The sequence below is a fragment of the Magnolia sinica genome, chromosome 7, assembly GCF_029962835.1.
Source record: "Magnolia sinica isolate HGM2019 chromosome 7, MsV1, whole genome shotgun sequence".
Classification (NCBI taxonomy): domain Eukaryota; kingdom Viridiplantae; phylum Streptophyta; class Magnoliopsida; order Magnoliales; family Magnoliaceae; genus Magnolia; species Magnolia sinica.
This window is the reverse complement of record NC_080579.1, coordinates 36,346,852-36,372,722: the sequence shown is the minus strand read 5'-3', so window position 1 is coordinate 36,372,722 and position 25,871 is coordinate 36,346,852. Positions and strand designations below refer to the sequence as shown.

General features: G+C 38.4%; 1 long non-coding RNA gene and 1 other non-coding gene across 2 annotated transcripts; one reads left to right on the top strand and one right to left on the bottom strand.

Moving 5' to 3' along the window:
• Nucleotides 1–6,515: 6,515 nt before the first annotated feature.
• LOC131252325 (small nucleolar RNA R71) lies at nucleotides 6,516–6,622 on the bottom strand. The gene has a single exon (XR_009174353.1). It is a non-coding gene; the product is annotated as a small nucleolar RNA R71 (small nucleolar RNA).
• Nucleotides 6,623–13,106: 6,484 nt separating this feature from the next.
• On the top strand, nucleotides 13,107–18,241 carry LOC131252047 (uncharacterized). Its single transcript, XR_009174124.1, has 8 exons — nucleotides 13,107–13,172; nucleotides 13,339–13,422; nucleotides 14,157–14,303; nucleotides 14,413–14,557; nucleotides 16,655–16,757; nucleotides 17,100–17,186; nucleotides 17,719–17,787; nucleotides 17,874–18,241. It is a non-coding gene; the product is annotated as an uncharacterized LOC131252047 (long non-coding RNA).
• Nucleotides 18,242–25,871: the final 7,630 nt, after the last annotated feature.

Genomic DNA, 25,871 nt, shown 5'->3' with positions numbered 1-25,871 from the left:
CATCGCGACCCTACACTTAGGGTCGTGAACAAGTTTTTGGCACTGTTGCCGGGGATTAATGGTTGTATTTTTCTAAGATTAGCTAGATTTAGAATTAGGTTAAGATTATGGATTGTTTTCTGTTTTTAGAAACATTCTAAGTCTGGGATTTCTTTTATTTTTAGAAACTAACTTTCTAATTTTAGGTTTCGAACTGTCCTAATAAGTTTTTAGAAACTGGTTTACTTTCTATTTTTATTTTAGAAACTTTCTAATTTTAAAATTTTTATTTTTTTAAATGACTTGTTTTATTTTGTTTTGCAGGATTTTAATTAAGAACTTCTAATTCGGTAACTTCTTTCCAACTCCCTCTCTCTTTTTATTTCTAGATTTCTATTTCGTTTCTCTCTTTTAGGTTTAGGTTAGAATCTGAAATTGAGGACTAAGAGTGTTTCATGCCCAAGTGGGTCCATGATAACACTCAATGTCTTTTGAGTGAAGGAGGATTGGTTGAGGGGTTATCTATCTATCACAGGATTAGACACCACTCGAGATCCTCAGAGTTAATTGAAGTGATGGCTACAATCAAATAGTTAATCAACTGGGAAGACAACCTCATCCTCGGGTTGAGGAAGCCCAGGATGAGAATGAGGTGCATCAAGCACCCCCTCTGTCATGCCCCAAACTCGAAAACCATGCTCACAAATTCTCGATCACCGAATCCGCCGCTGACAGCCTCCGTAGTACCCCATTCTCGGCATCAAGCACCCATACACCAGATTCCAATCCTGGGATCCTATAAGGAGGATTTTCAACATACATTTATCTCGTAAGAAGTATAACCACAAGTTTACCTAAATCACAAAAGCAACATCATCATCACATATCCACTAATATCAAAAAGTTGAATACAGTGATGAAGGGGAAATACATATATCAAAAATCAAAAGCTCCAAAAGATAGCTGCATGCTCCAAGCTCAATGCTGCTGTGACCTAACGCCACCTGCATGCATCTATCATGCATAAGCTGCAAGATAAGTACCAAGTATGCAATATCAAAGAAATGCGAAAACATGTCGGTAAGTCCATAATTATCATCAGCCTTATCCAGGCTATGTGATGTAAAAAATATAATGATCAAATATCATATACTGAGGAAGTAATGTAGATCAGCTATGCAATGTGGAGACATAGTAAGCCAAATATCAAATACTAAGGATACAATACAATATGCAAATCCTGACAAGTCCACGAATACCGTCAACCTCCTCGAGGACATATAAATGCAGAAACATAGCAACCCAAAATGTCATATGCCGCACATGTAATGCAATATGTAGATCCTGACAAGTCCATACTACCATCAACCTTATTCAGGCTATGCAATATAGAAGCATAGTAAACCAAATGCTATGTGATGAGGATGTAATGCAATATGCAGTGCGAATGAAGTAACCAAGCCGGAGTGTGAAGTTAGGATGATAGTACATAGTATCGCGGGATATGGGGTCCATCATAAGAGACTTCTATGCAAACTAGTCCCATACCAAAATTTGGATAGTCAGACTTAATGTGGTAAACTCCTGACCTCAGGTTGGTCTTGCACTCCAACCAAAATCCTGGTTATTATGAAGGTACACATAACAATTAGTTGCGCACCACCAACTCAAGTGGATAGTGAGTGAATGAATGAATGGGTAAAATTTTGAGTATACAACTCCTACTCAATAAGTTCACATATCAGTACCGTACATTTCTAGGATCATCGCCAAGGTCTAGTACACTCTACGCGAGCTTACCGCCCCATCAAGTGCACAACTAAGTAAGTGAAAGAGACCTCATTATCCACCTACCAATATGGCCTGGTTAGTTGATAGCGGACCCATTCCTCAAGCTGGTCAAACTCAGCCTAGCATTGCCTACTCCCTCAGCAGGTACGGCCACACCCCCTCCCAACCAACTACGACACAATGGGAGACATGGCCTACTAGTATATAACCCTTATGCACTCGTATATATCCACTCGGTTTAGACGTTAGGGCATCCCCTGGCCTCGGGAGTTTAGGGACTTTCACCCATGGACATCCAAAGTACCCATATGCTCAAACCAAACATTTTTGATGTCCCATCTGGCCATCCACGATATGCCTGTGGAGGCCACAGCCCTGATGTCGCTAGGGCGCCAAATGATCATAACATAAAATGTGAGACGCATGAGCCATACCATCTAGTCATGCGTTAAACATGGGCTTAACGTGCGCTCATGTGGGGCAACTCAGTCTCTTAGGGAGTCCCATAAACAATCAGCCCAATGGCACATGCTATGCTCAATCACTCCTCATAACAAGCATGCGAATGATGATATGGACATGTATCATGGAGTATCCTAAGCATGATTATAATCAAATACATCATAGTGGGCCTGTATAAGGTGACATGTGGCCCATATAGGTGAATGGGTGGTGTGCACATAATCACATAAACATGGTGAGCCTCACGTATCACAATTGGGCCTTACACATATAATGAGCCTCATAAAATCACAACGAGCCTCATACGATCACAACGGGCCTTGTACCATCACAACGGATCTCATATAATTATAATGAGTCTCATACAATCACAACGGGCATCTTACGATCACAATGGGCATCATACGATCACAACGGGCCTCGTACCATCACAATGGATCTCATACAATCATAATGAGTCTCATATAATCACAATGGGCCTTATACAATCACAATGGGCCTCATACGATCACAACGGGCCTCGTACCATCACAATGGACCTCATACAATCATAATGTTATACTAACACATAATTAGTGTGTAAACTAACATATTCATAATCAATAATTGGCCTATATATGGTGGGGTCCATAGAAGGACAACGGATCTAATCCATAACATGAGGATCGGTCCTCAATAATGGATATACCAAATTTAATACTACAGATTCTTCTACCTATGGCGAGAGGTGATGATGCATCCTCCTCATAACAAGGATGGGTCTAGATGGCCTACTCATGGGCCTAAGAGTAGGCTTCCAGGTTTGGGTACTTTTACTAGCATCAATGGGGGCCCAATAGTTTGGGATAGCCTAAAAAGATGAGATGGATCATACTTGTACTAGTGGGGGTCCATCAATTTGGGTTATCCCTCAATAAGGGGAAAAGAGAAAGGGCCTAATAACGGGCCCTAGGGAGAGTTACAATGTAGGCATTTAACCATCATTGCTCTTACAATGTAAACATTAAACCATCACTCTCTCAAGGCATAGCCCATTTAATACCAACTAAGAAGATGAATGGGCATCATGAACATCATTACATACATCATGGTGGAATCACACATCACAATGGGCCTCACGTACATGACATTGAGCCTCATACAGGGGCCACATATACATCACATTGGGCCTCATTCATGAGCTTATATACATCATAATGGGCCGCATCTCATGGGCCTCATATCAGCACCTAGTGGGCTTGCTATTAGGCCTCCCACAAATACCATAGTGGGGCTTAGGAGGTTACAACAGTGGTCATTAATCCCTGCTGTCCAGCAGTGCCTGGACGGCGTGGATTTAAACATGCATCAAGGTGAGTCCCATGTCTAGATGGACGGCGAGGACAAAACACATATCATAGTGGGCCCACCATCCTATGAGCCTTAAATACATCATAATGGGCCACAACCCATAGGCCTTAAACACCTTACAATGGACCACAATCCATGGGCCTCAACTACATCACAATGGGCCATAACCCATGGGCCTCAAATACCTCACAATGGGCCTCACTCATGGGTCTCAAATACATCTCATTTGGGCATCAAACGTGGGCCTCAAATACATCACATTTGGGCCACGCAAATGGATAACATAGATGAAACACGTATAACATGATGGGCCCACATCCAGCCCGTCAGGTGGATGGTGCAAATATACAACACATACTACAAGGTGGGCCCCACCCGTCCAATAAACGGACGATGCAGATAAGACCCATACATCACGGTGCATCCCACACGGCAGAAAACAGATGGATGGCATGAATATACAATACATACACTCAAGGTTGGCCCCACCCCACACGTGCCACACGTGCAGGGTGGGCTCCATCATCCAACAAAGGGATGGATGGTCTGGGTATAACATATACCTCACGATCAGACCCACAGAACTTGTTGACATCATTATAGCAGCTATATAACTGCTGTAAGGTACACCAGCCAATTTGTTTCCACATAGGTGGGTCCCATGTGGGGCCCATCATAACGTTTATTTTCCATCCCATCTGTTCATAAGGTCATAAAGACTTGAATTAAGGGAAAAAAAATTTCCTATTAATCCAAAACTTCTGTGACTCAAAAAGGGTTTCAATGGTAGATGTTCATTCCCCTGCTCTTTTTTTTGTAGTGGACCACTTGAGTTCTATATACGGCTGATTTTTGGGGTATCCCAATACTTGACCCATCAAATACACGGTGTAGATGTCTAACACACATCACGGTGGGACTAGTGGTGGGACTCACTGTCCCTCTAGCATCCAGCAACAAGACGCTGGTTACTGCAGCGTCATCTGGACGCTGACAACAACAACATCAGATGTGTTTATATTTTATATTTTATATTTTATTTATTTTCTTAAGTTTTTTCATAGGTGGGGCCCACATCAGGACGATCCAGTCCGTCTGCTAGTTTCTCCAACTAGTCACGGGTCCAATGAGCCCAATATCCAATATGCTTTGACGTACAGAAACATTACAGTGGGCCTTAACAGATTTTAACAGTAAATGTCACTGTTTTCTATGATATGGCCCACCAGAGATTCAGATTGGCTTCATTATTTGGCTCAAGGGCTAAAATGAGCTGGGAAATTGGATGGACGGTGTGGATTTAATAGATACATCATGGGGGTAGCATTGTGGGCCCACACCCTTCCTTTTATGGTTCAAGCAACTAGGACGTGGCTTGTTGCACCGTTCTCTGGACGCTGGCAGCAGTGTCCACCACATTCTAAGCCTCCTTCTAACATGCTGCTACATGTCACCAACACTCACGCTGTAGTGGGGTTTCATCACCTATGTGGGGCCTAGTTGGTGGACGACATGGATGGTCCACTGAATGGACAACGTGGATCAAATACATACGCCAAGGGTGGTCCATCGATAGGGAAATAAAGAGATAGAGAGGAAGAGAGGAAAAACGTGTGATGGAGGGCTCCGCCACTAAGAGACCTCCTAGCATTTACAATACATACATCGAGATGGGTCCTAAAACATGTTGGCCCTTAAATAAGGATATCAAGGTGGTGATTCTGTCCCCACCACAAATCAAGGGTCTAGATGACCCTCTACATGATGAGCATCAAATAAACATCATGGTGGGATCCATGGAAAATAGCCTCCATCATGGATTAAACATATGAATTATGATGGGTCATTGGCCACATCTAGGGTCCAAATGGGCTCTCTACCATTAACCAGTAGGCCCCACTTGTCCCACACATCAAAATCAAGATCTAAACTTAAGATCCCCACTGATTGCACTCCTTCTTGGTCCCTTGGCCTACTAGGCTCCTATGCTCAATCTTTGATGGAGGATGATGAAGATTGAAGGGTTGGGATGTGAGATCTTGGGGTAGGGAGTGGGCCACACTTGGCTCTTCTCATGGAAAGCTTGGACGTTCACACTATTGGTTGCTTGGGAGTGAAGAGAGAAATGAGAGAGGAGAGGATGTGATGGGATGAAAGGGATGGTGTGAGTGATGGGTAAGAGTAAGAAAGGGATGGGTGGAGAGAGAGAGAGAGAGTTGACTTTTGATGAGAGAGGTATGGGTTACCATTCCTTGTTGGTGAGAGAAGGATGGGCTAGGTATGGGTTGTACTTTAATTGATTGATGTGATGAATGGTAGAGATTATCTCAGAATTTGTAATGTGTGACGTTTCCTCAAAATAAATGCGGATCGGTGTGCTAGATGCGACATTGGAACCGCAGTGACGGTGTGGTCGTAATGGTATAAGTATCTAGTTGAGTCGACTCAAATCTACAGGATGTGACTTAGGGTCGCGCGCAAATATCGATTATACATCGCAGTTTGCTAGAATTTGACAAGGAGGATTACGGGAGTTTATGGAATGGTACGGACTAGGATACGGGCCTTACACCCGCCTCGTACTTTGTAAGATTATTTACAACTGGCGAGAGTGAGCATGCCCTCATGCATGTTTTTTTTTAGAAAATATGAGACACATGGATATCAAGCTAGGAGTGATCCAACTCCTTCCAAAATTCTATGGACTTGAATATGAAAGTCCATATTTGCACTTGAAGGAGTTTGATGAGATCATAGCCATTTTATATTTTCCAAACATGTCAGAGGACACGGTCAGACTAAAACTCTTTCCCTTTTCTATGAAAGAGAAAGCTAAGACGTGGTTGCATTCACTACGTCCTAGATCTATTGGCACATGGAATGACATGATAAGGGAGTTCATAAAGAAATTGTTTCCACATCATAAAATGAACACCCTTAGAAAGTCAATCATGAACTTTTCCCAAAAGGAGGATGAAACATTCTTCCAATGTTGGGAGCGGTTCAAGGATCTTATCAGTTCATGCCCACAACACGATTTTGAAACGTGGCGCATTACATACTTTTTCTATGATGGACTGACATCTTCCGTGTGCTAATTGGTTGAGACAATGTGCAATAGGGAATTCATGAATAAAAATGTTGATGATGTGTGGGATACTTAGACAGACTTGCTGAAAACGCAGAATCATGGGATACTTACCTAAAATCTATCACCACTTTTAAGCCCACTCAATCAAAGGAGAAGAGTGAATTATACCTTCTAAAAGAGGATGATGATGTCATTGCTAAAGTGTCTAATCTCATAAGGAAATTTGAGGCCTGGAACAAAAGAACGATAAGGTTAAGGAAACTGTTTGCGGTATTTGTGCTTGCAACGTTCACACAACTGAAAATTGTCCAACAATGCCTGCCTTTCAAGAGGTGTTGAATGAGCAATCCAATGCTGTGAATAATTACTAAAGACCTTTCAATGGACCTACCTCTAATACATATAATCTTAATTGGAGAAATCATCTAAACTTCAGTTGGAGGAATGGACAAACTGCTACCCCTCAAGGTTTCTTTAATCAAATTCCAAATCACGTGAAACCTCAAGAAGATCTGGTTCAAAATTCCACACAAAATCAAGAGCTTACTAAGCAATACGAGAACTCACAAAATATATGCAAAAGATGAATTCATGTGTTATGGTTATAGAAAGGGGGATGCTTCCTACTCAACCTCTCCCCAATCCTAAACCGCAATACGAGATAAGTGATCTAAGTTCTTCAAATCAGATGGAGCAAGCTAAATCTATCACCACTCTTAGGAGTGGGAAGACCATTGAAAAAATCATTTCGGTTAGGGCTAAAAAGTCTAAGGACCCGGATGAGGACAACAATGATGGGCCTAACACTGCTCCATAAGAATTAGAATAGGAACTTCAAGGCAAGCCGATTGCCCCATATCCCCAACGGTTGGTTGCACCAAAACCTCTCTTTAATTCTCAGGACATTTTAAAGGTGTTGAAATAAGTGAAGGTTAATATTCCTCTACTTGATGCCATAAAAGAAATACCTTCATATGCCAGATTTCTAAAAGACTTGTGTACGACTAAAAGACGGCAAAGTATCAAAAAGAAAATCTTTTTAACTGAAAATGTGAGTGCCATCCTAAAGCAAGATGTACCATAAAAGTACAAGGATCCCAGTAGCCCAACCATTGCTTGTGTAATTGGGAACTACCGGATTGAGCATGCACTTCTTGACTTAGGAGCAAGTGTAAATCCGATTCCTTACTCGGTCTATAAACAGTTAGGTTTAGGTGAATTGAAACCCACCTAACCACTTTACAACTTGTTGACCACTCAGTTCATGTACCGAGAGGGGTAATTGAGGATGTATTGGTCCAGGCTGACAGATTCTACTACCCGGTAGATTTTATTATCCTGGATACGGAACCCATCAGTAATATGAGCACTCAAATCCCGTCATTCTTAGTCGCCCATTCCTTGCCACTTCAAACGCAATCATTAAATACAGGAATGGGGTCATGAGTATGTCTTTCGAGAATATGACATTGGAGTTGAATATATTTTTTAACACAGGCTAACAGTTAGAGGATGATGACAATTTCCATGACATTAACATGATTGACTCTTTCGTAGAAGATAGAATACTTTTGACCTTACCCTCTGACCCTCTAGAGACGTGCCTGGCCCACTCCCATGATTTTGATGATGATATGATTAGGGAGATGGGTGTCATGCTTGATATTGTGCCGGTACTTAAAGTTAACTGGTGGAGGATAGAATTTGAAGAATTGCCCCAAATTAATTTAGTGCCCCTATTGTCTTACCTCAAGGAACCGAAGCTTGAGTTAAATTTTTTTCCCTCTGATTTGAAATATGTCAATTTAGGTCAAGATGAGACATAACTGATGGTGATTTCTTCCCACCTCGAGCAAGAACAGGAGAGTATGCTCATCTCTACTCTCATTGAGCACAAATGAGCCCTTGGATGGTCGATTGTGGATCTCAAGGGAATTGACCCTTCGATTTGTACTTACCATATTTATCTTAAGGATAATGTGAAGACCTCATGACAACCACAATGTAGAGTAAATCCAAACATGAAGGCAGTGGTTAAGGCCGAGGTTCTTAAGCTATTGGATGTGGATATCATATACCCTATATCTGATAGTCAATGGGTTAGTCCAACTCAGGTGGTTCATAAGAAGTCCAGAATCACCATTGTAGCCAATGCCAATAATGAACTCGTGCTAACTAGAGTTACTACTGGTTGGAGAATGTGCATTGACTATAGAAAATTGAATACTGTCATGAGGAAAGACCACTTTCCTTTGCCCTTCATTGATTAAATTTTGGAAAGGGTAACTGGTCATTCCTATTACTGTTTCCTTGATGGATATTCAGGCTTATCCAAATCAAGATGGCCCTTGAAGATTAAGAAAAGTCCATGTTCACATGTCCTTTTAGCACATTTGCTTATCGAAGGATGCCATTTGGACTCTGTAATACCCCCCGCTACTTTTCAGTGATGTATAATGAGTATTTTTTCTGACATGGTGGGGCAATATCTAGAAGTCTTCATGGATGACCTCTCTATCTTTGGTCCACCTTTCGGTGCTTGCTTAGAGAATCTTAAATGTTTGTTGAAAAGATGTGAAAAAAAAAGAATTTGGTACTCAATTAGGAGAAGTGTCATTCCATGGTTCATAAGGGAATTGTCCTTGGACATATCATCTTGTCTAAGGGAATTCAGGTAGATAAGGCTAAAGTTGATCGTATCTCTAACCCACCCTCACCCAAGAACATACGAGACATGCGATCCTTCCTAGGACACACCGGTTTTTACATGAGATTCAAGGACTTTACCTACCTCTCTCATCCTTTATGTAATCTACTTCAAAAGGATGCACCTTTTAAGTGGACTGAGAAATGCCAAGAAGCTTTTATTAAGCTCAAGGGCATGTTAACCACTACACCTATCATGCAGCCACCCGACTAGAGCCTTCCTTTTGAACTTATGTGTGATGCATCTGACTATGCTCTTGGAGCGGTCTTAGGCCAGAGAAAAGATAAAAAGCCCTTTGTTATTCATTACACAAGTAGAACTCTAAATCCAGCCCAAGCGAACTACTCTACTATGGAAAATGAACTCTTAGCCATAGTGTTCGCTTTGGATAAATTTAGATCCTACTTGATCGGATCCAAGATTGTTAGTTACATAGATCATGCAACGCTTAAGTATCTTCTTTCTAAGAATGATGCTCAGCCCTGCTTGATTAGATGGATCCTCCTACTCTAAGAATTTGATCTGGAAATAAAAGACAAAAAGGGAGTAGAGAACGTAGTGGCTGACCATCTTTCTCGCCTTGATCTCCCTAATTCCCAGAGATGAGACATATCAATGACATGTTCCCTGACAAATAACTATTCAAAGTCTCTCATTCACCTTGGTTTACTGATATTGCTAATTATCTTGCCACAGGTTTCACATCGACACATTGGATTGCGCAAGATAAGAAGAAAATTTTCACCGAGGTGCGCAACTTCTTTTGAGATGATCCGTATTTGTTTAAATATTGTCCAGACCAAATCTTAAGGAGATGTGTGCCAGATAATAAACATCAAAGTGTCATCCCTTTCTATCACTCTCAGGCCTATGGTGGTTATTTTTTCTGCAAAAAAAAAGACCACGACCAAGATTCTGCAATATGGCTTTTACTGGCCGACTATGCTCAGGGACACTCATGAGTTTTGCAAAGCTTGCGAACATTGTCAGAAGTTGGGAGTATTGTCCCATCAAAATGTTATGCTTCTTAACCCATTATGATCATTGAAGCATTTAATTGTTGGGGCATTGATTTCATGAGACCATTCCCCCAATCTTTTGAAAATTTATATATTTTGTTCACTGTAAACTATGTCACTAAATGGGTCGAAGCAATTCCATGTCGGAACAATGACCATCAAACGGTCATTAAATTCTAAAAAGTGAACATCCTTTCCCAGTTTGGAATGCCTCGAGCCATCATTAGTGATCGGGCCTCACATTTTTGTAATGAGCCATTTGCGAACTTAATGAGGAAATATGGCATCTCCCGTAAAGTAAGCACTCCATACCACCCACAAACAAGTGAGCAAGCTGAGGTTTCCAATAAGGTAATTAAACACATCTTGGAAAATATGGTTAACCCTGACCATAAGGATTGGTCAATCCCATTGATTGATGCCTTATGGGCTTACCGTACTGCATTTAAGGCCCCTATTGGAATGTCTCCCTTTAGACTTGTCTATGGGAAGGCTTGCCACTTGCCTGTAGAGTTTGAACATAGGGCCTATTGGTCGATCAAAAATTTGAATTTTAATCTGAAAAAAGGGGCAAAGGATACAGACTACGTCAGTTTTTTACTAAGGATTTAAACCATAGCTATACTTACTATGGATTTAATCCGTAGTTAAAAGGTTACCACACCATTAATATTAACGGTGGTGTAAGGGGCTCTGTAGGGCCTAAAAAAATATATGTGTTCCATCTAAGCCATTCATATATTTTGAAATATTATTATAGGATATTAAACCAAAAATCATCTAGATCAGAGGCTAAAGTGGACCACACAATAGGAAACATGGAGATTAAATCACATGTGCTTCCTATGGTGTGGTCCACTTGGGCCTTCAATATACTTTATTTTTATGATTATGGACTAAAATATTTTACTATAATTAATGGACGGAATGGATTAAGAAAATACGTCATGATGGGCCCTACAGAGACCCTGACAGTACCGTTCATGGGTCCCTGGGCCCAAAAATGGGTGCACGCTCGAAACAGAGCTGCGACCAAATTTTGCCCCATTTCTCTCTCTCACTCTATTCTCTTACCCATTCTCTAATCTTCCTCCCCCTCTCTTTCCATTCCCTTATCCTCTCACTCTCTCTCCATGCTCCATTCCTCTCTCTCTCTCTCTCTCTCTCTCTCTCTCTCTCTCTCTCTCTCTGTTTTCGCCGTCAACACTCTCAATCTCCCTCTCTCTCTCGAGCTCCCTTTCCCTCGTTCTCTCCCTCTCCCTCTCACGAGCTCCTACGCCCTCACTCACCCTTCAACAGCACGACTCTTCAGCAGCGCTGCCTCCACTGGCTCTCCCGTGCCCTCACTCCCCCTAACATCGAGGCTTCTTCCTCTTCAAAGTTTCCCTCTCCCTTACATTTCTAGGGTTTGGTTGATTTCCTTGTTACTGCGACCTGAATCTGAGATTAATTGCTTTTATTATTATTGTTATTATTATGTAAAAGCTCGGTATAAGCAATGAATAATGCGTGTTTGGATGTGTCAGATCCATAGGACCATATCTTATTCCAAGTGATGCAATTGATAGGCAGTCAGATCTTGGTAGGACAGGGTTGCGGCTCATTGCTCTCTGTTTTCTTGCCAATGGTTTCCTCTTTTCGTTGAAAAAAATTACACTTATATATTCAGTTCATAATTTTTCTAGTGATATTCTTTCAGTCTCTACCAAGTTTCTGTTTTGATATTGGTATCGGAACTCCAACAATATTTTCTTTTTTTACTTTCATTGATGTTGCATTCTGTTTTTCTTTAAACTTGCTAAAAGTCATTCAGTTAATGCCATCTATTTTTTTTTCATTGGCTATTCAGTTTATACTATCTTTTCTTATCCATGACTGTATATTTTTTTAGGTATTATATATATATATATATATATATATATAGATATAATGGTTCTTTGTATAGATTCAAATGCTTTAATTTCAGGTTACTAAAATTGAAAGTAGCTTGAATTTTTTTTTTTTAATATATATAATGTTGATGTCTTGTTTAGTTGGACCTATTTGAAAATGCTCAAACCATTGGAGTGATGCGCATATGATCCCTTGATCCTATCTATCCAGACGTTAACATCCAGTCCCCATAGAGAAATAACAAAGACTATTTATTCTTGTCTTTAAATTTTAAAATGGTGACATATTAGGAATAATGTAAAAGATTTAATCAATTATTTCTAAATATTGATGTGCATGGAAAGACTAAGGAAATTAGGAGCAAAATAGACAAACAAGAACATAACACCTAAAGAAAAAATAAAAGCTTTTGAGCTAGATTATGATAGAAAATGTGATCGTTGGAATGGATATGATCCATCCACTTATGCTTGTGTCATTGAGAGATATGAAGCAAGGGATGAGGCTAGATGGATGGGATCAGTTATGCATGCGTGGCCCAAAGTGATGCAATGGATCCCATATGGTTTAACTTTTTTGACAGGTGGGTATCATGTATTCACTTTTCACTTTTCACATGGTTTACCTATATGACAGGTGGGTATCAATGGCCAATGGAACCGTGATTCCGTGGTCCAGATTGCTGGTCTGATGAGCTTTCCATTGGCTAGAGCATTCCTTGGACCACTCCCACACCTTTAGGTCCTGACCATTGAATGTGGATAGTTGTTTGCACTTGAAAACATCCTTGATTAGATTATCCTAACCATCCATTTGTTCCCTTTCAAATGTGGACTGTTGGTTGTCATTAACCATATCATTGGCATGCTATGGTCATCTGGTAGGGGTTCATCTCATATGTATATTGTTTTTGAGGTTATACTCTAAGTGCTTACACGTATGCTTGCATCTGGATGAGTTGGGCTCTCTTCCCTAATTTTTATGGCTTTTATTTTCTTTAGTTTAGAATTTTATAACTGATTGCATTGATTTATTATCAAATATAGGTAACCATTGAGAAAATTTCTAGCTTGATGTGACTTCAAGATTAACACCCATTGTTTTTCTGTAATTCTCCTAGTCCATTGATGGTAGCTCATCTCTTTTTTCCTTTTTAGTTACCTTTATATGAAGTTTGGCTTGTTTTTTCCTTAATTTTGAACTAATTTGGCACTCTATAGTTCATCATATCGATAGTCTGCATGTTTTTTCTAGTTGCTCAGTATAAAATATATTCAAAATTACAAAAACCAAAGAATCATGATAATCTGGGTGGGCCAGACTATATGAAATAGTTAGGATGGAATCCCACCACATACAGTTTTGTGTGGGGCCCTTCGTGGTGTTTATATGCCTTCTGATCCATTCACTTGATGTGAAGATGAAACACTTACCCAAAGACATGCTATTCCAAAACTCGTGTGGGTAATACCACGTGAATTTAGAGGTTTTATGTAATAATTCTTTTGGGATGGCCCACCTAAGTATTGAATTAGTTTGCTTTGGGGATCAAGGCTAAATAAGGTGTTTCATATACTTGATTGTAATAGTGCTTTCATGCATGTTAAGTTGTTTTCCAAGCTTAGAGAAAGTAAGGTTGGTAGGCAAAATTAGGCCATGCGCATGGTGATGGGGAGAGAATTCTCTAGTTCAATTAGCTATCTGGCATTTTAGAGCTTTGGTAATAGTTATTATGCAAGACGCACATGGCCTGATGGGGTGCATTTATGAATATTTGGATGATTTTAAAATGGCCCGATGAGGAATGCATGAATTGGATTCATCACTTGCAGTATATGAATATTTGAATGATTTTATTAACTAGGGAACATGAGGAAATCACAAACAAAGAAGCAAGATCTTGACTCCTGACAAGCAGCTAGAGCAGGAAGATGCGTCAGCTTCAAATGTTAATAAGGAAAGCAAGGAGGATCCAACAAATGAAGTAAAAGAAAAGGGACCAGAGGAGAAGGTAAACTCTTCCCTTTTTTGTGCATTTTTTGGTTGGATGCATTTATGCCTCTAGCTACAGTGAGAATGTTTACTAAAGATGTCCTGATCATAGTTCTAAAATCTAGTAGGTTGACTCGAAACTGTGGGTTGGGGTGTATGTTGGGTTTAAAGTTCAGAAACTTTCTGCCAGTGACAATGATGACCTTTGCACAATATGTGCATATTTTGGAGATCTTCTGCTTTGTGATGGATGCCCCAGGGCCTTTCACCAGGGTAAATGCTTTTCCCTCATGTTAATGATTACTTACCTTTCTATCTTGAATGTTATTGATCAACTTCTTTCTCATTTATTTTTAGTTGTAAAAACTGGTAAGAGCTTATTTGTTAAATGAGGGATAATGTAGAACTGTTGCTATTTATAGATTGGTGAACCTAGAAGTTCAAGAATTGCATATGTTTATGCCATGTTGATGATACAAAAATCTGATCGGCTGTAATCCATCCAGACCAATATATGTTTTATTTCCCTGCTCTAGAGTTGGAAATTGAAAAATAAAAATAACAGACAAAACACAGTTAAACTGTATTTGATATTTTAGTTTCATATAATTTGAATAGATAGCCATGATTTAAATTTTAAAATGCTTTACCATATTATTTAGTTCCATTTGTCAGGATTAACTTTCTTACAAGTTAATCCCTTCTAATTAACACCTTTTTTTTTTTTTTGGAAATCATTCCTGTAAGTTTCCTAGGATGCTTAGTGTCCAGAAATAGTAGATGATTTAGTTTTATACAATATCAGAAATCTTGATACTCGCCCTCGACTTGGCTACTATAAAATTTGACTCAGCTGAGTTTACTTTATGACCTCTGTATGTATGTGTGGAAGGAAAATCTGAAATAAAAACACAAGGTAGCATTTGGGTTCCTTTTCAGCGCTTAAGTGTTCTGATCATTATTAGAATTTTAAATAAAGCCTTAGACCCTTCATTAGTAAAAGAGGATTTGAGTTCCTTTTCAGTGCTTAGCTCCTCCATTGTAGGGCCCAGAAAGCTAAGGTTCATTAATTGCAGATGCAATTATGACCTAGACTCTCCTATATGTACATACATGCCAGTGTGGCACGTGTCATATCCAAACTGTCAATTAGGTGGGCCTAGGAATTAGTTTGGTCTACTCATCATGTGGGACAAATGTACGAAACAAATGGATGACTACAAACAGTTAACCAACAAACCCAATTCAATGTAAATCTGCTCATCGGATGAGCAGAAAGGGTTGATTCTTAGGCAACTGCATGTTCGGCCTACATAGTGGATTGTTTGAATCTCACATGCATGCAAGGGGCTGACAACTATACATGAGGAGGATCAGAACATAACTTCGTTAGTTTTCCCTTAGGACTATAAACATTAGAAGATTGTGATATTTTAGTTCAAGTGGTCATTTATATTTTCAAACTAGGTAGCTGCCAGCTGATTGCCCTTTATTTAGGTGATTTCTTCCTTTGGATGAATGATGACACTCTGTTTGTTTTTGAAGTAGTTCTTTGCCATATAAATAAATGGTTAGTTTATGAAGATCTTCCCTTTGGAATTAAAATGCTTATAGTTTTTTAGTTCATTTCTTTTACCTTTAAATGAGGTGCCTATTTGGAATCTGTGTGGATTCCTTATATCCAAACACGCCCATCTTTTTTATGGTTTATTTGAATGTTTGATAAACAAAATTCAAGCCGTGATCACGTTTGAATTATCCTTACCAACAATGTGAGAATTCATGTTGTTGTGAATCACACGAGTACAAGCATGCTTCCTAGTTGTTTGATTGTGCATTTATATAAACTCTGTTTGATATGGCAGACCTTCTTTTACATTCCACCATCACTTTGAAAGAGAGCAGCAGCCCCTAGAACTCTTCCATTTGGTTTGTTTGAATATTATCATTTCTTTCAAGAGTACCAAAAACTGTCATTTCTTCCTTTTAGTTTTGTGCCACGGGCTTTTGTTAAAAAATTTAGTTAGAATTGCCCAATTTCGAGTAACTGGTAGAGTGGCTGTGTGTTTTAATAATAAAGCAATTAGAGGTATTTAAGTTTCATTTAGAAAAAAGTTGAAGTCAAGGTCAAGAGAAAGGATTGGAATAGGAATTTTTCTGTTCCCCATTGTTTTTTTGTGATTTTCACTTTGTACCTTCTTTTTTGAATTCTTTTTTAATAGTTAACATATTGGCAAATAGTTCTTCGTGGCCTTGGTAATGGAATTTAGCTCAGTTCTAGATATAAGGCATTATATTGAAAGGAGAATCAAATTTTGGTGTAAATATTTTTATAAGTTTATTTTTTCTATTCTTTTTTTTTTTTCTTAGGTGCGTGTTTACAAAGAGCCATCACTCACAATTCCTGAAACTCCGGGAATTGTGCATCATGGGATTTTGAACAACAAAAGGCAGAAGGCAGGTCTTGACTAAGGTGAGTACCATGGTTTCACTTTCATATCCTTGACAATTCTTTTTTATTAACACCACTTGATAGTTTCATCCTCTTAAGTACTTGTCATGGTCTCTAGTGACTATTGTAGAGTAAAGAAAAGTTGTTCACCTAAAAAATTGGTTCTTATTAAGCAATTTTATAAGACAAATATTGACTCGGCTAAGTTTTCATGGCCCGATGGATTGGCCAGGTCAATGCAAAACTTGGCCGATTTTTATATAGGACCGATGCGTAGTATGAATTAGTGGAGTGGTTGCATGTTTGGAGATGTTGGTTTCAAGGTCTCTTTTGTTTACATATATGGGGCTAGTGCTTTTTCAGTATGAGGAGTAGCTCGAGCTATTGGTGAGGATCATATGATATGGTGATGGAAAACAAACACGAAGCTTTCAATATTTTTCTGATATGGTACTTTACTATTTCTTTTAAGACTTTATGATTGAAAATGTGTTGTGGGCTCACCGTCTTTCCCGACTGTCAGCAAGCTAAGGATCATCTCAAGTTGAGGTCATGATCCGATAGTGTTGATGAAACCAGAATCTTGCTTGGGAAACACAATGATAGTAACAACCATAATCAAGAGCTGGAAATAGCTCCTTTTGGTAATGTTATAGGACCTGATCAACTTGTAGCTGAAAGCAATTCACACAAGGAAGCTAGTCTAGGTGATCCTATAGCAGATACAATTTGTTACACTAATCATGCTTGGAGTGGAGATGAAGATGGTTTGAGAGAAAACGCTGATATTCTTTGTTTTCATGAATTGCTCACTGTTTTTTTCCTGGGCTTCCTATCTGTTATGTTTACTATCGAAGGAACTTTTGGGAGATTTTGAAGCATGCGGTGAGATGTTCATTCCTGTAAAATTGCTTGTTTCTTTCTGATTACTGTGGTTGTTAATTTCCTAATAATTATTTGGATTTGCATCTCTGACTTTCAGGTGCTTTTCAAGCTGGTTGTGATAACAGTGTTTGTAATTATAGAGTCTTTAGACAACTGCATAAAGACGGTACGAAGCTATAGAGTGATTTTTTTCTTTTCTTTGGGTGTAGGAGCATTTTTAGAGATATTAGACAAGTCATATGCGAAAAGCAGGTTGGCTTTGGGACCTACAGTAAACGTGCATCACTGGGACCTATAGTAAATGTGCCACTATGAAGAAAACACCACAACTAGACAATTTTAGTAGTTAGTGGGACCCACACATCAGCAGGTGAATGGTAAATGGTACCTTTTATTATGGATCACCCCTAGACTAAAGACCTGATACCTTTTGTTGTTGTAAGTTCCTAATTAGTTTGTTTCTGCATTGCGTTGGAGCTATTCGGATGTTGAGCGAGGGTCCCTGGAAGGTGGGAACCGCTGTTATAACTATGATGAAGCTGTCCATTTCCTATAGACAACAATATGGGTGGCCTGGCCATTTGGATAGGCCCGTGTTTATGTATTATCTCGAAATTAATGAAGCAGATCCGGATGTGTGTCGAAGCTATTCGGATGTTAAGCAGGGGTCTCTGGAAGGTGGGAACCACTAATATTTATTTTTTCCCTTCATCACTATCTATGTGATCTTGTGAACAGGTTAGATGATAAATAACCATCACTACGGGCCCTAAAAAGGTTTCAATGATGGAAATCATTATACCCATTGTTTCTTGTGGTATGGTCCACTTGAGTTTTGGATATGATTCAATTTTGGTTTCAACCCCTAAAATGATCTGGAAAAGTAGATGGACAGTGTAGATAAACTACATATATTTATAGTGGGTAAAATGATTTCCTAACCCTAAACCTAAACTTGAAAACCTAAATCTAAACCCGAACCCGAACCTGAATTTCCAAACCTAAACCTAAACCTATTCTAAAATCCCTAAACCTAAACTTATAACCTATAACCTATAACCTAAACCTAAACCTATAACCTATAACCTAAACCTAAACCCGAACCTTAACCTTAACCTTAACCTATAACCTAAACCTATAACCCAAAACCTAAACCCAAACCTATAAACTAAACCTAAACCTAAACCTATAACCTATAACCTATAAACTAAACCTAAACCTATAACCTATAACCTATAACCCTAAACCTAAACCCAAACTCGAACCCGAACCCGAATTCCTAAACCTATAACCTATAACCTAAATCTAAACCTATAACCTAAACCTAAACCTAAACCTAAACCCAAACCTATAACTTATAACTACCTATAACCTACACCTAAACCTAAACCTATAACCTAAACCTAAACCTATAACCTATAACCTAAACCTAAACCTAAACCTAAACCTAAACCTATAACCTAAACCTAAACCAATGACCTATATAACCTTAACCTTAACCTAAACTTGAAAACCTAAACCTAAACCCGAACCTGAACTCAAATTCCTAAACCTATAACCTGATCTAAAGGAAGGAAATTTAGAAGGAAAAAACTAGACTAAGGATTATTTCCTTTTCCTCTTCCTACCACCAAAAAAAGGAAAAAAAAAAAGTATTAAAAAGGAAAAAAGGAAGAAGAAAGAAAATGAAAAATAACTCCAAAAACCTTATTTACTTTCCACAAAACTGAAAATTTTCAATTACGACTTTGAGATTAGCAATGGGAAATCCTAATGTGTATGTTGTGTTCTAAGTGTTTTGTTATTGTATTGAGTTAATACTACTCAAGACTTGGACTCACTCAGCTTAGTATAAAACTTTGTCATGTGTCAGGATTTCCTCACATTTTTGTAATATACATATATTTATATCCAAGTTTCATCATCACTATGGAGAAGAAGGGCTTCTCAGTTTTTTTTTTTTTTTTTTTTTTATATCATATTCACATTTTGGCCTGATTTTTCATGCTCCATTTGTTTGCATTCTTGTTTCTGAATGGGACAAAGGAACTATATCATCATATCCTGTTCATGGAGTTTTATAAGCATCTTAACCTCTTCTACTTGGGTTCATCTTCTTATTCATTCTATAGATATGTACTAATTCCTCTCTGTTATAATTTGGGATTGATTTTTTTTTTTTTCCTTCATTTGGTTCATCATTTGCAAATATATTAGAAGGACTTCTTAAATTGCCGGGGAACAGGGAATGTGCTGACTACAAAAGCAAGTAGATATCTTGGTTGAATTGTGATAACAAATGATCTTTTATTTCTAAAGATGGGGGACAAGGTGGATTTTCAATATTCTTCTCATTAAATACTTTTTGGCTTTTTTGGTCATTTGTTACATATTGCATTCAAAAGCACCATAAGCAATAACAATATTCATATATTGTAATTCTCCTTTAAACAATACAGGAGCAAATAGTGGGCACTTACGGATACTTCACAAAATGAGACATTGGAGGTTGGACTTGGGAATTTGAAGATGTCTTTTTCATCAACATCTAGATAACTGACACGTATGACGAATTATAGAACAGGGGTGAGTTATATTTTCTTTCCTAATTACAAGCTCCTGGGTTAATTAGCTTCAAAGTTTCTTGTAAATTAGGCTTCTTTGACATAGATAACACCAGAATCTAGGCCTTGTAATTAATTAAAACGTTACATATGTTATCCATTGGATTCCAGGACTCCTTGCCATGTCATTCAAACCCTTTTACATGTTTATTGCTGTGTTTATAACTCTCATAAATGGTAACATGCCTACCTGGGTGAAAGAATTGGATGTGGAACTTGAAAGTGCTATGCAGAAAAGTAAACAAAACCTGCAACAAGTTATCTTAATTGAAAGGGAAAGAGTTACTTAAATGCAGTGGGATATGGAAGAACTTCGTAGGAAGTATTTGGAGATGGAGTTGAAGATAAAGTTCGAACAGGTTCCTTTTTTGTAATTCTTATGATAGGTTGAGCAAAGTGAAGAATTGTTTATTTAAAATTTTGAATGTGGGATGCATTGTATGATTTGATTGCTATTTGTAATAAATGCATCATTTTTTTCCTGATTGCATTTTATGTACTATTCCTATCAGCATTAATTGTATTAGCTTAGACAACAGGTTCTTGCAATGGAAACAGGCACCATTATTATAATTTTTTTTAATTTTTTTTAAATAGTTACGAATTTTTGCAGTAGCTCTTGTTCTAAAAATCGTAGCTATTGCTAACTTCAGAATATTGCTATGAATTTCATCTCACTTTTAGCTATAGATAGTATCTATAGTTGTAGGTATATTTCGCTATATAAATTATAGCTACGGCCATTATCCGTAGCTAGTGATATCTATTACTACAGATTTAATATGTATGCGTAGGTACATTTCACTACAAAATTTATAGCTATGACTTTTATTCACAGCTACTGATCTCTATTGCTACAGATGTAATCCGTAGCCATTGATTTTTTGACCTTTAGCTACACCACTAATAGCTATGGACATGCTACGGACTAGATCCGTAGCAAAAGGCCTTTAGCTACGATTTTTATCCGTAGCCTTTGCCCCTTTTTCTAGTAGTGACGAAGGTGTTTTATGACCTACACATTCTTCAGAAATCATTCACACCTGGTCAGAAAGTCTTCTTGTATAATTCTTGGTTACATCTCTTCCCGGGCAAACTTCTATTTCGTTGAACCGACCCTTTCACTATTTCTAATGTTTATCCTCATGGGGCTGTCGAGATTCAGAATCCAAATAATGGCAATGATTTTAAAGTGAATGGACATCGATTAAAGCCATTTGTTGAGAAATTTAATTCAAAGGACATGTCCATATCTCTGAATGATCTTATTCATCAGGATTGATCTCCTAGTCTGACGAAGGTGTAGTTAGGTTTATTGCTTTCTGCCATTTTAGGATAGTCGGCTTTATGCTGCTTAGAATAGTTTTCTTCTGCCATTTTAAGATAGTTTGTTTTTAGTTGATTAACTCTTGCACTAACCTACCTTCACGCTGAGATCCTTTGGAAAGCCTCAAAATCTCTTCATCAGATACTATCTTTCCATCACCTTTCTTTCAATTACGTTGTCACTTTTGTAAATCATGCTTATTTCTTTTACGTTAGAGACAATGTAGATTTTAAGTTAGGGATGGGAGATTAGGTAAACTAATTAGTGTTTTCTCAGTTTTGAGCAAATTTTGTAAAAATTTTAAAAAAATTTCAATGTTTATCTGTTTGGAGAGCAATAAGTTGTGTATTTAAGAATGTTTGGAGTATGATGATAAGATAGAAATTGAATTTTGAAATTGTTGGAGTTGGAGCAACTAATTAACTTATCACTTATGGTCCTTACATTCAATTGATTAAGAGTAAGTTTGAATATTATGTTATTCAAATTTTTTTCTATGAATAATACTATAATTTTTTATTGTTAGTATGATGATTATTGAAAGATATTGAGAACCGAGTCTGGAGAATTTTATCCACCTTAAAAGAAGAAAGAGCCAGTTAAAAAATAGGAGATCGACAATGAGGTCATAAATAATGAAAAATGACAACATCTTTTGAGGGGAATGAAAAATGTCTTTGAAAAGGATGTAATGTCTACAGAAGAGGAATAAATACAAATGACCGTTAATATAAAATCAAAAACTGAAAAAAGAAGGAAAAGGGGATAAGTTCGGAATCAGTACTTGTGTTTTCAACCAATCTTGAAGTGATGAGCATGGCTAACATTAAGAAAAAAAATAGTATTTTCGCTGAACACTTTGAAAAACTTGATATGCGAACTATGCTCAGACCTAATGGATAAAGGACTTATTTGATTGGTTGCTTATGTGATTCAACTCTAGGTTTTAAAAATCCCAATTTCTCATCTTGAGTCTACTCGTTCACACTTGTTACACAAAAGATCATTTTCTGAAAAAGGTTTAAACATTTTGCATTAAGGTTCATTTTTCACATACTTTGCTCAGGACTAGCAAAATGCTGGTTCGGGATTGTGTTGAGAGTTAAATATTGCATACCCATCTATTACTTGGTTTTATGAACATGATAATGCTTAATGTTTTATTTAAATCATGTTTGTGTTGCAAGGTGATTTTAAGAGCTTGGATTCAAAAGGATGTTAATGAAAAGGCCAAGCTATATGTCTTAGAGGGGGGGTGAATAGGACAATGCCAAATAAAACTTATAACAACAGAAATAAAAAGGAAATGATAGCTAAAGTAAATCACAAAGCAGTAAATTAAAATAACCTCAAAATTCAGATCTTGAGAGGTTGATACAAACGTTGTTCTAAGGACAACCTTACACCAAAAACCAGAGTTTATGGTAGGACAACCTTATTTATAGAAAGATCTTTGTATCAAATCTCAAATCGAAGAGGAATATAGAGTTAAATACAAACTGAATAAATTATAATTAAAAATGTATTGTTCTAGGGACAGCCATACACTATAAAAATGGCAGGGCAACCTTGCTGGAACAACTTTCAAATGAAATTGAAAATCAAGCTGATAAAGGAATAGCAGAAAATAAATTCTAAACTATTACAACATTCTCACAAAGCTTGAATTAAATAATTACAACATTCACTACCATACATACATCCCACAAAAATTAATTAAAAATTAGAAGAATAAATCAATCAACCACAACACAAGGGTTTATAGTGGTTCGCCTGTGTGTTCACCAACTGTTATACAACAGCCACACAAAATGCTACTCCACTCCTAATATCCTCACACAGGGGATATTAGTGTTCACTAAAAATAGGTTTTCCCAGGTTCACCCAAAACCTTTACAATTGTGTCTTTGTCTGTGGGCTTACACAATTAAAAAAACCCCACTTCTGAGTTTTCCTGGCTCTCCTCAGAAAACCAATACAACAAGATTTTTCTGGCAAATCTTGAAAGAAACCAAAATAGAAAGGAATTTACACTTAAATATAAAATACCTGAATATCTCCTTCGTTGTAGAAGCCCGGTAGAACTAAATCAGAGTAGATGATTGAATGTCCAAGTTCAATGTCCAGTACTCAATTACAATGGTTCTAATTCTAATAGATTTTAAATTAAACCAAATAGGGCTTGCCTTAATTGATTTTGATTTCAAAGAAAGGGAATAACAATTCCTCTTATCAAATCAGATTGGAATAACAGAAACAAAATCAATTAAAATAAAGCTAAGGAAAGAGAATATTAAATAAGCACACTTAGCTTAGATGGAGCACAGAATTATCTCTCAGAAGTTCGACGAAGATTGGCTTGAATGAATTAATTAAATCGATGATTTCTTCTGAGATTCGTGCTCTATTTATAGGTGAGAAGATCGGGTCTTCGACTGGTCTAGAGTGCTCTTCGACTAGTCGAAGCAACAACAGATATTTGAAAAATCCAGCGGGATATGCTTTGACCATTCTACGACTGGTCGAAGGTCTCCTACGACTGGTCGTAGGTCACCTACGACTGGTCGTAGCTCTCCTTCGACTGGTCGTAGGTCATAAAAAGCTTCGCTGGAATTCGAGTCGAAGATGTTCGACTGGTCGTAGATGCAGTCGACACTGTTCGTACGACTGGTCGAACAGATTCCTGGACTAGTCGAAGCCTAACAGATTTCATTCGGAATTTATAACAAACTCACGACTGATCGAGGAATTTCTTAGACTGGTCGAAGCAAGTCTAGGACTAGTCGAAGAAGGCCTAGGACTAGTCGAAGAACAGACCAATCACATGTAAAATAAACATTCGGTTTATGTATCCGAAATGACCTACTTCTAAGGTCAACCTATGGTCAGTCAAACCTCAATCATGAAGTATGGACATTGAAACATTAGGAACAAGTGACCTTGAAGTATGAGCCTTGAAGTCTTGATGTAGATCAATCTTGAAATCTTCATGTAGCTCAATCTTGAAAGGGTCTTGAGTTCTTTACCAACTGCCTTGTACTCTTCAGCTTGAGTCTTGTCTTGTGAGCTTCGCTTGTTCATGAATGTTGATCCTTGAGAGAGCTTCACTTATGTAAGTTATATATAACATAATAGTGATTTTGGCACCCCAAATTTGACAACAGACAGGGATATAAACTATAGCACTTACAATCTCCTCCTTTGTCAAATTAGTGACAAAACACATAACCAAGATAAACAACAGTAAAACAACTGGTTAATATCTGCAAATCAATATTCAATATTCAATATTCAACATTCAACCAGTTTCAACATTCAACCAGTTTCATTCAACAAGATCAAACAAAACATATACTCCCCCTGACTCCCCCTGAGTAACATAACCAACGCTACTCTTGTAACGACCTTGGAATTTTTGTGCTAATCTTTCCTTAAGTAGTTGTTGGCGGAATTGTCGCATGGAGTCTATGAGGGGCGTAGAGTCCTTGTTGAGGCTCATGTTGATCCGCGGCTCTTTGGAGAGTTCTTTTTGGTGGCGCCCCTAGAAGGGGCCGGTTGGGGTCCCTTGTTCGAAGGCGAGTATCGCGCGAATGCTAGCACTGTTCGGGCCTTCTATGCCAACATTCTGGAGCCTTCGCTGGATTCTCTGGATTCCCCGTGGTAGCGGTCGAGTTGGAATTGTCAATGTTGCTTTGATATCCCGACTCTTGAAGGTGCCACTTGGGGAAGTGCATGCCAGCGAGAAGAATGTGAACGGTGTGCGCGAGAGGGATCGTCGCACCCGATCCTTGTGTGGTCGTCTGGTCGAATGGCGCCGAATAGGAGTCTTCTGGCTTCTTTCATGACGGACGACTTCCGCTTTGCTTCACCACATCTTTACGTTCAATGTATATCCAAGGTGGAGCAACCGCTGCGAGTACACGCTCGATGGTAGATTTTCTATATCAGGTGGGGCAGGATGCGAAGTTGTGTGTGCCGACGTACGTCCTGCGTCAGATTATTCTCATCGCTCGTTCGAGCAGACGGACCGAGTCTCTTCCCTTTGGCCGCCTCATTTGCAAGATCGCACATGAGTTTGGCTATAGGCTTGGAGCTGAGAAGCCGGTCCCTGTTCGCCATATCAACTTGAGGACCCTTAAGCTGATGGAGGTTGGTTCTGGTCGGCTTGCCTCTGAGGGTGAGGCCGGGTCTGAGAGTGGTGATGATGAGAGTTATGTTGAAGGTGGTGCGGAGTCTGAGGAAGAAGCAGAGCAAGACGAGGAAGAGATTGAGGCACAGGATTCGAGTGATCGCTCTCCT